At 41.8% G+C, this 14079-nt stretch overlaps 1 protein-coding gene across 6 annotated transcripts in view; it reads left to right on the plus strand.

Annotated features, from left to right (window-relative positions):
- GRM3 (glutamate metabotropic receptor 3) overlaps positions 1 to 14079 on the plus strand; it is a 114318-nt gene that overhangs the window by 29968 nt on the left and 70271 nt on the right. For 4 of the 6 annotated variants that reach the window (XM_074901623.1, XM_074901617.1, XM_074901619.1 and 1 more), the window contains exon 2: positions 10983 to 11091. The exons of 1 other annotated variant lie outside the window; for it this stretch is intronic. The gene's annotated coding sequence lies outside the window, so the exon portion shown is untranslated. The remainder of the gene's footprint in view (positions 1 to 10982; positions 11092 to 14079) is intronic. One more of the 6 variants, XM_074901618.1, reaches the window with a different exon arrangement.

Below are 14079 nucleotides of genomic sequence, written 5' to 3' on the forward strand. Positions count from 1 at the left end.
TTTAGCTTTTGAAATATAACAAGGTAATAAATCACAGCTGTGGGTGAGGAGGGTGGCTGTGTTATTGCAGTTTAGCAGGAAGGCTGCCATTAAGTACGGTGACAGCTTCCCGCTTTGCTCTCTACAAGCAGCAGTGTGTATGTCCAAACCATACCCTGCGGCCAACAGACAGGATCCCTCCTGTGTACCCACACCCCAGGGGGTGATAGGGAAGGGATACAAGTACCTGGGCCACAGTTGCACTAACAGATTTTTCAAAATTAACCTGGATGCCACAGACTTCTCAAACAGGCCATAGGACTCTAGAGGTACCACTCTCCACAGACAAGTCCTTGTCTCAGGTGTTGGTAACGTGTCCCCTGCCCTGTGATCCTCCCGGCTGAACGCAAGAGATCAGTAAAGCCCAGTGTTCAACAGCACTGCACTGCAGCAGTAGACAAGACCCATGAAACAGTCCCTATGTTCAAAGATGTTAGAGCAGGTGCATTTGCTACCCACCCCACCAGACTTTCCTCTCCCACGCAGCCCAAACTGCCTTGCACTCCTCCCAGTACTCCTCAGACCATTACACTCTAGCTGAGAAATAAGAAACTTGGGAGATTTGGTACCAAACACTGAAGGAGTGGCTTTCAGATGAGTTTAGGGGATTTTTATCGAGCAAATAAGAAGCAGCAGACAGTGGAGCTGCTTCCCTGACAGGCTCCTCACAGCAAGGCTGGGGACTCAGTCTCTACCTGGCAGACTTGTGCTCAGCAGAGCAGCTCCCTGCTGAAAGGAGGAATCGTCTTCCAGGCACTTGCAGCCACATACAGCTGCTGCAACAGTTTTGAGGGAAATCTGGCCCTCTGCTGCCAGCAGCAATTTATGCACATTTGCAGGTGTGACACATTTTGCTTCACATGACCTCTGGGAAGGCAAAAGCAATGCCTTGAAAGTGTGTCAGTGATACCACTTAGCACTTACATTTTTCTACTTCAAAGTGTTCTAGCAACATTAATGAAGTGAGCTTAAAAATAAAAGCTGAAAACACCCTAATAACATGAAAATATTGCCCTGGAACAAGTATATAAGAAAAAAGGCAAGAAAGCCATTATAAAATGAGGACTCTTTTTTTTTTTTTTTTTTTCTTTAATGAGCTGTCTTTGCCCAATCTATTTTAAATTTAGCTCATCTGTTTAGCTGAAGCCCTCCAGCCATTTCTTGACAGTACTGTGCTGTGGAATATAGTAACTCAACATGTAAAATTTCAGTTCCTATGACCCTGGTGGCCTGGAAGAATATAGTATTCAATTTAAGAATATTTTAAAATACTTATCACATCAGGCTATTTTTCTGGATATGCAAATGTATGCTACAGAGTCCCTCAAAGAAAGATTCAGCCCCTCTTTTGAAGCTTTGGGGCTGAGGGACTCAGCTGAGATTTGACAGCTGTAGACAGTCAGAGGTGCAATATCCTTCTGAAAGCATCATCAGGACAGATGTAACTGTGAACAAATCAGATGACAGGTTTGAACAAAGCAGGCAAAATTGCTAAATCCAGACATCTCTTAATTTAGTCTCCCATTGCTTTTAATAAGGTTAGGATTTTGTCTGCTGGACTGAATTCCCAGTTCTACACTGAATTTACTGTAGTAGAAATCCTTTAATCTCTCTGTGTTTCCTTCTCTGTGCTCTTTCTTATCTCCCCATCTGCAGATAAGGATGATACTAATGTCTGCCTCCATGGGTGTTATGAGAACTAATTAGCTGAGCTTTCAGGGAAACTTCAGCAGCAAAGTCAAATTTCTCATCTGGAGGTGAAACACACATACACACACCTGTATAGATATAGATATTTGTGTGCATAGAGATACAGATATAGATGTAGATATGAAAGTCATACCTACCACCTGCCAGACCTTTCTCAACATCAAGGCTCTTCTCTTTCCTTTGTCTTTCTGTTACAATCCCGCTATTTTTAAATGCTGGGCTTTATTCCAAGTCAGCGTGGGAATGTCAGGCAGGTAGTTGTTAAAAAAAAAAAGAGAGAGAGAGAGAAAAGCCTTTGACTTCTCTTTTTTTTCTTTTTTTTAATAGCATTTTTGTTCTGTAACCATTGTTCCTGCCAGTCCAAAAAACTGCTTGATTCTTAATGAAAAATCCAAACACCAACAAATTGCAACCCTGCCTTTCAAAACAGACATGCCCTTTGAATTTAATTATGCCTCAGGCAATGCATTGCAACAGGCGTGTGATAAGTGACACCAAAATCTTACAACAAACACAGAAAATATCCCCCACCAGGTAAAAATAACTCAGTACCAGATTGCCTGGTTTGGTACCAAGCCACTCAGAGCCAGAGCCTCGTTGATTTACCCCATCTGGGCTGAGGTGTCACAGCTTGGCCCCACTGATGCCAGGATAGCTGAACCCCTTTATAGCCACCGAGAGTCCACTCAGTGAGCACCCCTGGATCCCCAGCTCTGGCAGGAGGGGATGGCTGCAGGAAAACGTTAACCTCACAGAAGAGGTGGAGGACTCCGCTCTGGGGCAGGGACATTCCTGGTGGCGTGATTCAGAGCGCCCAGTGGGAGCCGAGAGGAGCCGGGGGCAAAGGAAGCGGAGGAGTTTGGGAGGTTTCCTTTCCTCCCAGAATAATTTCTCACAAGCTGTGTCAACTATCCACAGTTAAACAAATACTTGAAATATCAACATTTCCCATTTGGAGGGAGAGGCAGCACCAGTTACCTTTGGTTTTGTTGCCTCGGGAGCTGCAATAGTCAGCAGGAGGAGACTGCCTGGGAGTTTTCTGAATGTTCATAGAAGAAAATTTCCATTGAAAACAAACGCCCACAGTCCTGACTGTAATGCAATACCAGGGTCAAGCTCTGTCCTTTGCATCCTTCTGGAGGCTAACATGGGATAATGCGATGCCACTGTGTTAATCAGATCCTCTGTGATGGCCAGTGACTCTCAAGCAGGAGCAAATCTATGCTTGACAGTTCTTTGGCAAGAGTGGTGGTGCACAGCGGTTGGGTCTGCTTATTACCAGGACGCAAAGTATTCGTATGTATGGGGAGACAACAGTCACAGATGCTTCCTGACTGCTGGTGGGCAAATATCAAGACCAATTCTGTCTAACCTCAAAAGCCATATGGCTATAAACACAAAATGAAGCAATTGCAATCCTGACAGAGAAATTCATTCTTTCAAAGTGGCTGCATTTGACCTGGTCTCTGTCTTTCATTCCCTTTCTCTTCTGTACAGGTGCCTTTGCTCACTGACATTTTAAGAAAGGCTTTTTTTTAAATTTTGTATCAGATATAGTTGCTCTGGGTCTGAAGACCCTTGCTCGTGTCAGGGAACTGGTTCCCTGAAGTGGTGCGTCTCTCTCATGAGCTTCTGCAGCACCTGTTTTCACTGAAGCCTTAAAGATGAAAGACAGGTAATGCTTTATAGAAGAGAGGGTTGGGATGTACAGTCAAGTTATTGCAGTTTAATGTGTTTCTGTGCAGCAGCCAAGCCACACCAGCCAGCTGGGTTCATACCTTCAGCTTGCGGTAAATGCAGGATTTAAACTACATGTTACCATGGCCTGAGTATGTCTCTGGTCAGATATTCACAATAAATCATTCACTTTCTTGAGCACAATAACTATCACATAAGTGAGTCCTCCAGATACTTAAATGTTTAATTCTCGATTTCACCACTAACTTGCCCTGCAACCATGGGTCATATCACCTCCTTAGGTTTCAAACTTCAAGTGCAAAATGGATATAACAGGAGTGCTTACTTAAAAGAGTATTGTAAGGATAAATACAATAAAGCCTGTGAGGTGTTGAGATACCCTGAATACCTCAGCTGGCCCGAGGGACATTTTACACACACTGTTCTGCTAAGAGGAATCGGAACAGCAGTGCTTTGCTCTTAGTCATTCGCACTGCTCCTCGCTATTCATACAGCTGTGGATCTGACAAATGATTTAGAATCTTGTCTATTGCTGCAGTAAATAGAACCCAACAGGTCTACTTTGGTCTACAGGAACTGAGAAGCTGGACCACTTTGTTGCATGTTTTAATGCAAACCTGAAAGTCACAATTCTTGTACCGAAATATTTCCAAGTGTATCTCCTTTGAAAGATGCAATTTTAGCAGCTGATGTCGTATAACCTGCGTAAACAATGTGAAGGATATCATCAAACATTTGGAAAGTGTGCAAATACACCAAAGGGAAAATATGGTGATTTACTGAGCTTTAATCAGTTCAATATAATTCCATGAATTTTACACCTAAAGGACTCAGATTGCTATAACCATTACCTGTGAATAAAGCTTGCTTCTGGCAAGTGATAATTAATTCTTAAATCGTGGAAGCTTCTGAGTTTCAGAGACCCCTGAGCACATTTGTATGAAGATTAGACATTGTTTCTTTTCTCCTTTTTCTTTGAAGTCTTTTCTTCAAAGATTGCAGCTCTCTGTTCAGACTGCATAAACCCTCTCGTGACAGAGACTGCTTTCCTCTGCGCTCGCAGAGGCTTTGGGTCTGACTCTGCACTCCCTTACTCTGCTCTGCACCCCACCAAAGTGTATAGAGAGATGTCGGCACCACAATGCTGCGAGTGGGGAGGAGAATCAAGCCCTTTGCCAAACACGTCAAGTGAATTGCTCACCCCCTGTGGGGAAAATTTACCACATAGCAACGCAGTAATTGATATTGATGGTGCATGTTGTTCACATTTCATTTTTTTAGACACTTGTTTTCAGGGTTGTGAGAAGCCAGGTTACAGTGATCAAAGGTCGAAGCCTTAAGTTGCCTGTAAAACAACTTCCCTGGGGCTGTGCCCAATGTGAGAAGAAATTAGTGTGAGATTTATACAAGGCACGTATCTAAGGTAAAAAAGACCAAAAATGCTAAATTACAAGAGTCAGATTTTCTTATTTACATCCCTATGAATTGTAAGCAATTGCTTTGATGATGAAGAAATTACCTTCTCTCCATTTTTAGTTGGAGTAGGAAGTGTTTGGTCCATTGCAAATGCAGTTGAACTCTTATGTTCACACCATAGATGAACTTCTTTACTTCTCTCTCCTCAAACTGTGCTCTTCTTGATCTTGTCATGGAAAAATATTTTGCAACTTCTCCTCTAATGAAAAAAAAACAACTGTGCAGTCAAGAAGAAGTGTTTGGCATTTGTTGTTTCTTTTTTCTATTCTGGGGAACTGCTTTCTCAGCTCATTATGGGGAAAAGGAAAGGAAAGGGAAAGGAAAAGGATTCATATAATCCAGGAATTCATTTTTTTACAGATTGGGATAAATGACTCCCATTAATGAGAAATTAGAAAACCAGAATTCCACCTTTATAATTCAGTAACCATAAGGATGGTTCAGTTATATGCATAGCTGGACTTCGGGGTCTTAGTGTTGAATTATGCAAGTCTTCAAATATTCCTACTGCTGCCAGTACGCTCAGCTGTCCTCCCTCAGTGACAACTTACCCCCATAACTTGTGTAAGGAAGTCACTGATGAGGTGAATAAAGGCTGCGCCATCCAGATGAATTCATGTAGATTAAGTTTCTACTCAGTGCAATTACAGTAATGAACTAAGACATTGGTAAAGAGCAAACAGTGTTCCACAGTCTGGCCAGAATTGACACTTTTCCATTCAACAACAACCCAGTTTTAGCCAAATCACTGTAAGTCACTGCAGAATCCTTCACACTGAAAATACATGGTGGTATGTTCAGTGAGGCAAATGATACTTAATTCACACAGTGACTTGCTCATTAGCAGATATCTTTTTTTAAAAAAAAAAGTTTTATTACACCTCTGTTAGGCATGAGAAAATAGAAGTACTAAAGAAGTGTCTTACTCAAGACATCAGGGCCAATGATGATCAGATCCATGACAGGATCAGGAGTGGAGGCTGGAGCACCCACACATCCCATCTTCAAACCATCCCTTCCGTTACATCGCTTCCTGATTTAGTGTCCTAACTGGTCTATTCTTGCTCAGTCCCTCTAAGCACTCTTGAGAGTTTGCTCCCATGTCATTTCATAGCACCCAGCTCAGTGAAGGAGATGCTTCTAACTTTTTGTTATGAGCCTCTTTTTCTCCCAGAAGTTCAATGCACAGACCTGAAATTTTGGACCACTTCCTGAAACTGGCACTGCAGGCCCGTATGCCTCCATCACCCACCTGCGCATGCACAGCACCGCCCCGTGGTAGCCCAACATGCCAGACATGTAAGTGCAACCGCACCAGGAGACCTCTCTCCAGGGGCCACAGGCCAAATGACAAAGAGCCAGGAGAGGAGGTTTATAGCTGAATATCTTTGCCCAAGGGAAAGCAGGCCAAAGAATACAAAATGTCGGCAGAGGGCATGTTGCCCTTGATTGAGTGGAATAGGGCCCCTGTTGGCTGGAAACCTAGAATTAACAACAACAACAACAAGAAAATTAGTAATGCTTGCCAGCTGGGGAGAGACATCTGGCTAGTGATCAGAGGGGCCTGTGAGTCAATTAATCCATCTCCGAGCTGGATTAGCACATTGAAACATGCTTTCCTTCACTGCTGCAGAGGGACCTGTTGAATGAGCTGTAAAGATGAATGGAACTAAAGAAATTTCATTTAGATGAAGAAAAATGGCTCTGAAATAGTGGGTGGGTGGTTTTTACATGCCTTATGTGCTGCAAGAATTAAGCACAACTCAGAGAATTTAGGGCACAAAGCAGCCATTTGGATACAAAAGCTCTTGCATTTAAGATCTGATTGTTTTAAAATTTGTATCTAGATATCTGCCTATTTATTTATCATGCTTATAGCATACCCAGGACAAAAAGATACTACAAACACAAATTAGGATAAATAGTTCTTTCAGTCCATTCTTCCTCAGCTGTGTTATATCAAGTTACTGTGTATGTCTCTGCAGAAGCTATTCCTGGGCTCTTTTGTTATTATATGGTACAGCAGGGCTGTTGCTCAAGGACATCATCCTGCATTTAGCTCTGGAGAGACTGAGACTTAGTCTCCACCTTCTCTGTCATTGCAGATCAATGGGACATGGTCTCCGTAGATTCTTTTCAGATCTTCAGAGATAGGACTTGAAGGGACCTCTCTGGTCACTGAGTTCAGTTCCTGCTGTCATGAGTCATCAGGTCATATCATCCCTTCCGTGGATTTTTTTAAGCTTTGTCTTCAATTTTGATTTTTTGGCTGTTATTCCTGCTGTGGAAGGCTTTTCCAAAACTTCATTCTTCTGCTGTTTAGAAACCTCTTTATAATTTCCAATGTCTGTCTATTCAGGACCAGGCGATAGCAATTTGTTCGTATGCCAGAAATGTCTTTTAGTCTCCTTCCTCCCGAGTACTCAGCCCTCTGAGGTGTCTACGGATAGCTGTCAAAAACTTCAGCTTTCCTTTTATTCAGCAAAGTAAGTGATGCTACATTTCTCTTCTTTTTTAAAACAGACTCATGAGTGCCTTGGTTATTGTAGTAGTCCTTTTACACACCTATTCATTCCTATTTCAATTATTATTTTGACAATAATACATGGGTTATACACAAGTTTTAAATGGTATCCTGTGCAATGGCACTAGTACCAACTTGCATCTACAGAAGACACCCTTTTGTCTGTACCCTGAAAGCAGTATTCACTGGTTGGGTGCTACATGCACCTAAGCAGTCTCCTCTGTTGTTTTCAGCAAAGAAGCTTTCAGCTTTAGGAAAGTATGAGGAGTTTCTGATAGCACCTGTAAGCTTATACTGGAGACCTCTTAGGAAGAGACACATGAGATTTCTCATCCAGGAGAGGATGCCCAGGAACCATCTTGATGCAACTATTAGCAAATCAAATTCAGTGCTAGGATGCATCAGGCAAGGTTTCTCTAGCAGTAGTGAGGACTGTCTTTGTGTATTGCTGATAAGCTAAACAGTGCCAGTGAAAAGTCTTAGACAATATAATCTGATTGCCCATACAGAGAAATTGCTGGAACAGTCCCTGACATAGTTCCGACCTGAGTCTTGTAGTTCTTTTGGGACATGACCCAAATAATTCCTAGGCCGGACTTGGGACTTAGCACATATTGGGGACCATTCACCGTATTTATTTTCAATGTGGGCACCCTGTTTTAAAGGCTGAGAGAGGTTAGCCATATGGGCGCACACCACTGTGGGCCTAACGATCTCGTTGCATGAGAACAGTCCCACATAGCTATCGACACTAGCGTACATCTCCTTGTCTGAAGGACTGTGCACGGTTCTGATCATCCGTATTCGTGACAGAGGAACTCAAAGGCTGCAACTACAGCTCTTAAACAGTGACAGACACCAGAATATGATCATCCATATCACTTAATTGCTAACACAGCCCCTGGCCCTTGAGTTTTCACCAAGATAACTCTCCCAAGACAACTTCTGGGAAGAGGCTGGAGACTGTCTTAGCCCCAGCAGCATTCACTACAGACCCCTGGGATGTGACTGTCCAGTTCTGGAGTGCCAGACATTTTATCTGTAAGGACACAGCACAGCTGAGCCAGATGGTATCCGGACCAGAGAGTGGCCCATGACCCATCATATTTGTTAAAATACTTGCAGCCAAACTGATTCAGATGTAGCAAAGGGTTATTTGGCTGATCAAGAGAATGAAGAATTAACGCTATGACAGCAGGTAAAATAGATTTTGAACGCTTTTTTTAAATCCGTTTTATACTTGGAGTTTTATGTACAGAAACTGTCCACAGCTCCTAGAAATTTGGTCCTCAATTCCTTTAACTGGAACATCCCAAATTATTTCAGCTGTCACATGTCATGTCTGAGAGACAGTGAGCTTTGACACAGTATGTACCTCCAAACGGATGCAGCACTTCTCTGGGAGGCAATGACAATTGCTGAGCATGATTTTCTTCCCAATAAATATGAAAACTCCACAGGCAGCTGTCAAAAGATATTCATTCACTCTCCTTTAAGACATTTCATATGAATCCCCTTCTTCCCTCTGTTACTCTGTTATCTGTCTTCTCTCTCAAGAAAAATGCCAAAGTGTATAAATTCAGGGCTTACCCCTCTGAAAAACAAAGGAGCCTAGAGTAATGAAAGCCCAAACCCACAAACGTCTCTACATAACTGGATCGTATCAGGTTTGCAAATATCTAGTCCCGATCATTACTGTGTCACTCAGTGTCCATTGCCAGCTATTGACTGTTTTCCAACACAGACCCAGAGATAAAGAGGGAAGGACTCCCTCTTGGCAAGAGTATAAAGCCTACTGCAGTGAGTGTTCTGCCCTAACAGGACTCCTAGTTATAGTTACACAATGCTTAAACTACAGTATTAGTCACAAATTCAGTTATCTCATCTGAGGAGCCAGGAAGGGAATGAGAAGCACTTATCTGCCTTTTTCTTTAAGTGCAACGGAAAGGCTCAAACCTGGTCCCCAGTTTGCCTCATGTTCAGACCAGAGGTCCAGCAGTGTAAAACCCTCTCTGTCTGGGGACCACCCCCAGTTCTTTCTCTTCTGATGGTGTCTGAGAAGAAGCAAGTTAAGTACATGCAAGCTTTTTGGACAGGAGAGAATACACACAGGGAGGAACCAATGCCATGGACTACAAGGATGCAGAGGCACCTCCATTCACTTCCCTATAGTTCTGAGGAAGGCATCTCAGGCCTAACCCAGCCAGCATCTTGTCCCTCCCCACCAGCTGCAGGCCCCCCTGCTCAGTATGCCACCAGTCTGCCTTCTTTCCTAGGGCTCCTGATTTTTGCTCTATCCATGTGCAGTGATGCATTGAGCACTGTGAACCAAAAGCCAGTGGCTTAAGACTTTTGTTACAGATGCTTCTGAAACATCTTTATCCACTCATTTCCTTCCCTCCACCCCAAGTAGCATCCAAATGCCACTAATTTCTACAATTTTAGATATCTATATATTCCTCAATTCATTCATTTCACAGTTGTGTTCTAAGCTATGTATCTTCCAAAACCATTTGATCCATAAATCAAAAAGTTATCTAAAGAAACAAGTGATCATAAATAGATATATATTCTTGAAAATAAGAAGTTTAACATGCAGATAGATATAAATAGAAGAAAGTCTGAATTTATAGTCTTTATAAATAAACCCAAACTTACTCTCACAGCCCATCAGTGTGATGAAAGGACTCCAACTTGTCTCATATCACCAATGGGGAATATGGGACTATTAGCAATGGAGAAATGTGCCTACAGTCACACTTGACATAAAACTGTGAATTCAGTTGAGATTTCCTGATCATCAGCTCATAAGTTAATCATGATGAGAGAAAATAGTCAATTAGGACAGCTCCAGGAGCATGAAATAGCTCTAAATATCCCTTTATAGCTATTAAACCATGTTCCTTCAAAATGGCACAAGAGACACAGGGAAAGGACCAGGGAAAGACAAGCCTGGTCAAGAGGATTGCCACTCATCTAAACTCTGTCAGCTGTGACACTGTAGGTGTTTGCTGCCAGCAAACGCAAACCACCAGCACTGGCCATCTCATAAAGAAGCAGTCCCTCATTCAAGAAGGAAAGGTACATGGGTGTTTTAAACATACCCGCAAACTTTCCTGACCCTCTACTCATGTAGAAAGGAGCCTGTGTATTAAAAAAAGAAAGTGTTGCTTAAAAAGATATTATTAACTTGTTTCAGAGCATGTCCAACAGAAACTCTGGGAATAATAAAGTGTTTAAAGCAGATGCCTGCCTCATTCAGATGTGACAAGGAGCTGATCCAGAGACACCCAGGAACTTTAACAGGCAGTGGAGCAGGCCCATCAGTTTCTAGTACTAATAAGAGCAGAGCTATTAGTGCTTTTGCATGACATCCTGTAAGAAAAAGCACTGACATTTGGCTTACTCAGGAGAGATTTCACCATCTGTTATTGTAGGGACCCAATAATGATACAAAAAAACCCAAATAAGTGAAAAAGCCTAATACTCTGTCATCATTTCAAATTTAGTGAGGTCTTAAAATATTCCTGCACAGGTAGAGGATTTTGCTGGAGGAGAATCAACAGAGCATCGGGCTCAGTTACATCGGACCTTCCTGTGTTAGATCTGTCAAGCAACTCCTATCGTCACGTCTGTAAGTGAGTGTGAGTAATTGTTTTTATTTAAATTCATGTGGTATTTACTACCTACACCAAGACAGATAATGGACAGATAGCAGAACAGTGATCAGCAAGTGGCTACCACTTAATTCTTTTTTATTCAGCAGCTTGCCTGCTTTCATCTGTCTTCCCTTCTGAAGAAGTAAGGATGTTTCTTGTGTCTCAGATGGAAATGCAATGGCCAATTATGAATTCATTGCAAGTTTTCTGTTTTCCATCCAAAATCATGACAGTGATAAAAAAAATAAAATCCCACAATATTTGTTTCCAAAAGCATTCAGCTCCACGCATATATGTTTAGCTTTCTGCAATTGGATTTCTCATCCCCAAAAGGACAGAGGCTGAACTTTCTAAGTAGCAAATATAACATTTAAGGAGTCTATATGCCTTGCCAAAAACAATAGGTACTAAGTACAGTGGTAAGGGCAGAGCATCTTAAGAAATATTGAAATAATTTGTTGACTTGCTGCAGTTCTATTGATTTCAGAAACACAAAAGAGAATATGCTGAACAGGAGGAAAAAAAAAAAAAAAAAACAACCAACATTAAGTAGCATCACGTGAATGCGGTAGTAAAACATCCTACATACTCTCATCACTGTCAGGTTCCTGCAGGAAGAAAATATGTGTTCAGCCTTGAAAACTACCTTCTTTTAATACAAGTATTCGTACGCATTCATTTGCTCTAGCTATCTGAATTCCTTTGGGTTTAGTGAAGCTGTCAAAACCTCACAAGTGCGAATGCTGTTGTGTAAGTAAAATTAATGACTCTTTTTCTGCTTCCCATATTTTAAAGCTTTAAATGAGTCTTACTGCTGGGGGAAAGGGGAGGAAAAGCGAAGGGGATGTCAAAATGGAATTGTAAATCTGTCAGCATTTAAAATCTTAGACCTGATTGACCTCATGACGGTGCTTTAGACCGGCATTTATCTTGGTATTGTAAAGCAAGCAAACTATCTTTACCCAGGCATGAATCCCACTTTGCAATCTGTTGTAACTAACTGGGGTATGAGGCTCAAGTGGAATGCTCCAGTCAAGCAAGTAAACATTGAAAAACAAACAAAAGCATTTGCATTTGTGGAAGTATTAAACGTAATTACAGTATGCCCTTTAAGTGTGTGTAAGTGTTGGAGTAAGGGGACAGTAAAATGAACATAGATGTAAGTCAAGTATTAAATAAAATTGAAATATTTAAATAACTAGTATCAATAATAACTTGTGCTTGTCTAAATGGTGTGTGCTGAGGTTTTAGCTGATGCCTGTCATGATATGGGGCCACAGACTAAGAGTTGTCTAGGGGGAGGGTTTCCTCAGTGTCCAGATCCCCCAGCACATTGTGGGCTACACCCTGATCTATAGGCTGGCTATTTTCAGTACAGCAGGGAGGACTTCCCAGCAACATCCTGCTTACAGCTCAAGATGAAGGCTGGCTACAGAAAGCAGTGTCAGCCTGACAAGCGCCACTGCCTACACACTGTCCATCTATGCCAGTGGCTCTATCCCAGGGTAATTTAGACTCAACTCAGTAGAGGTTATTGACACCCTCATATTTCAGCTGGCCATGCTACCCTCCCCCACGGTCATTAGAAGGGCTCTCCAAAAAGAACTTTAGAGCAGGAGCCAGACGCAGGTGTTCTGAAAATCTCATGGAATTTTCTTAAGGATCTTGCATGTGCCCAGAAAGAAGAGGGAGCCCTGGAAAAATTTCTAGTTTATGGTTTTTTTCTCTACGTGCTAGAAGCAGAGATGACCCTACATGCCTTGTTTAATTGTTCTTCTAATATTCTAATATCTTCTTCACGTAATTCTCTGAGGACTATCTCCTGTTTTATCAGGGTGTGTGCTCCCAGTTTTTGCTCAACCTACCAACATACCCCCTCACAACCCAGAAAAAAAATCTTTCCTGTGGATATGTCAGAATGTTGAAGTTTGGTCTGAGGCATGTCACCAGCTGAATGAAATCTGGCTGAAGCCTGGAGAAGATGGGATTAATGTTGCTATCCAATGGGGCCAAATTTCTGCTGCCAGGAGAAGCATACTTAATTTACCTCCGTGCAGAGAAGAACAGAGTGTACTCACTGACTAGACTGCCATTCACTGGAGGAGTGTATAGCACATTACATGCATTAATTCTTAGGATGCCGTCACAAGGTCAGAAAGTAATATTACCCCTATTTTATACAGGCACAAAGAGGTGAGCCAAAGACAGAGATGAGACTGGAACCAAGTTTCAGTGCACTGTTTTGCTTACTAGACTGGAGCCCTTCTAACAAATGGAAGGGGATTTTGTATATTATACTGTAAGCTCAAAGCCAATAAAAAAATTCTCATGAGTTTTAATGAGTTGACTGCAGGTAATATGGCATGTACTCGAGTTTTCTTAAGAGATTTGGGGAAGTCAGTCTTTAAATTAGAGATTATCATACAGTCAAAAGGTGCTGAAGGACACCTGCATAAAAAAATGCCCTGATTTTCTCCTTCTCATAAACAAAAAAAAAAAAAAGAATATTCAGGGAACTTTGAGTGGTTCTGATCTAATGTTGTAGGATTCTTTTCTCTTGATACTGCTACTGGCTATGCAGTCACTTCACCGCTGAAATTCATCACCTTTCTGGACAGATAACTTTGTAAAGGGTTAGTGCTGTGGCCATAGTGGTCTTGTTTAAGTCAGGCAATATTTGTGAAGAGAAATAGGAATTCAATTAAAGTTTTTGAGGAGAAACAAATAAGCTTTGGATAATGAAGACCTGAAAAAGAATTTTGGTACCCTAAATGATGTCTACTTTTTGCATCCATCTCAGTCCTATAACAGGAACCACTTGTATGTGGACTGGGCTGTATTGAAGGTCATACTCCAATGCCTCTAGCTTCTTGTTCTCTTCATAGCTCTTTGACACGGATGATCTCTGAAAATTAGATTCTAGAACTGGGAAAGAAGTGATATTTGTTTCTTCTGTAATTGTTTCATGACACA

This window comes from Athene noctua, chromosome 3 (genome assembly GCF_965140245.1).
Source record: "Athene noctua chromosome 3, bAthNoc1.hap1.1, whole genome shotgun sequence".
Classification (NCBI taxonomy): domain Eukaryota; kingdom Metazoa; phylum Chordata; class Aves; order Strigiformes; family Strigidae; genus Athene; species Athene noctua.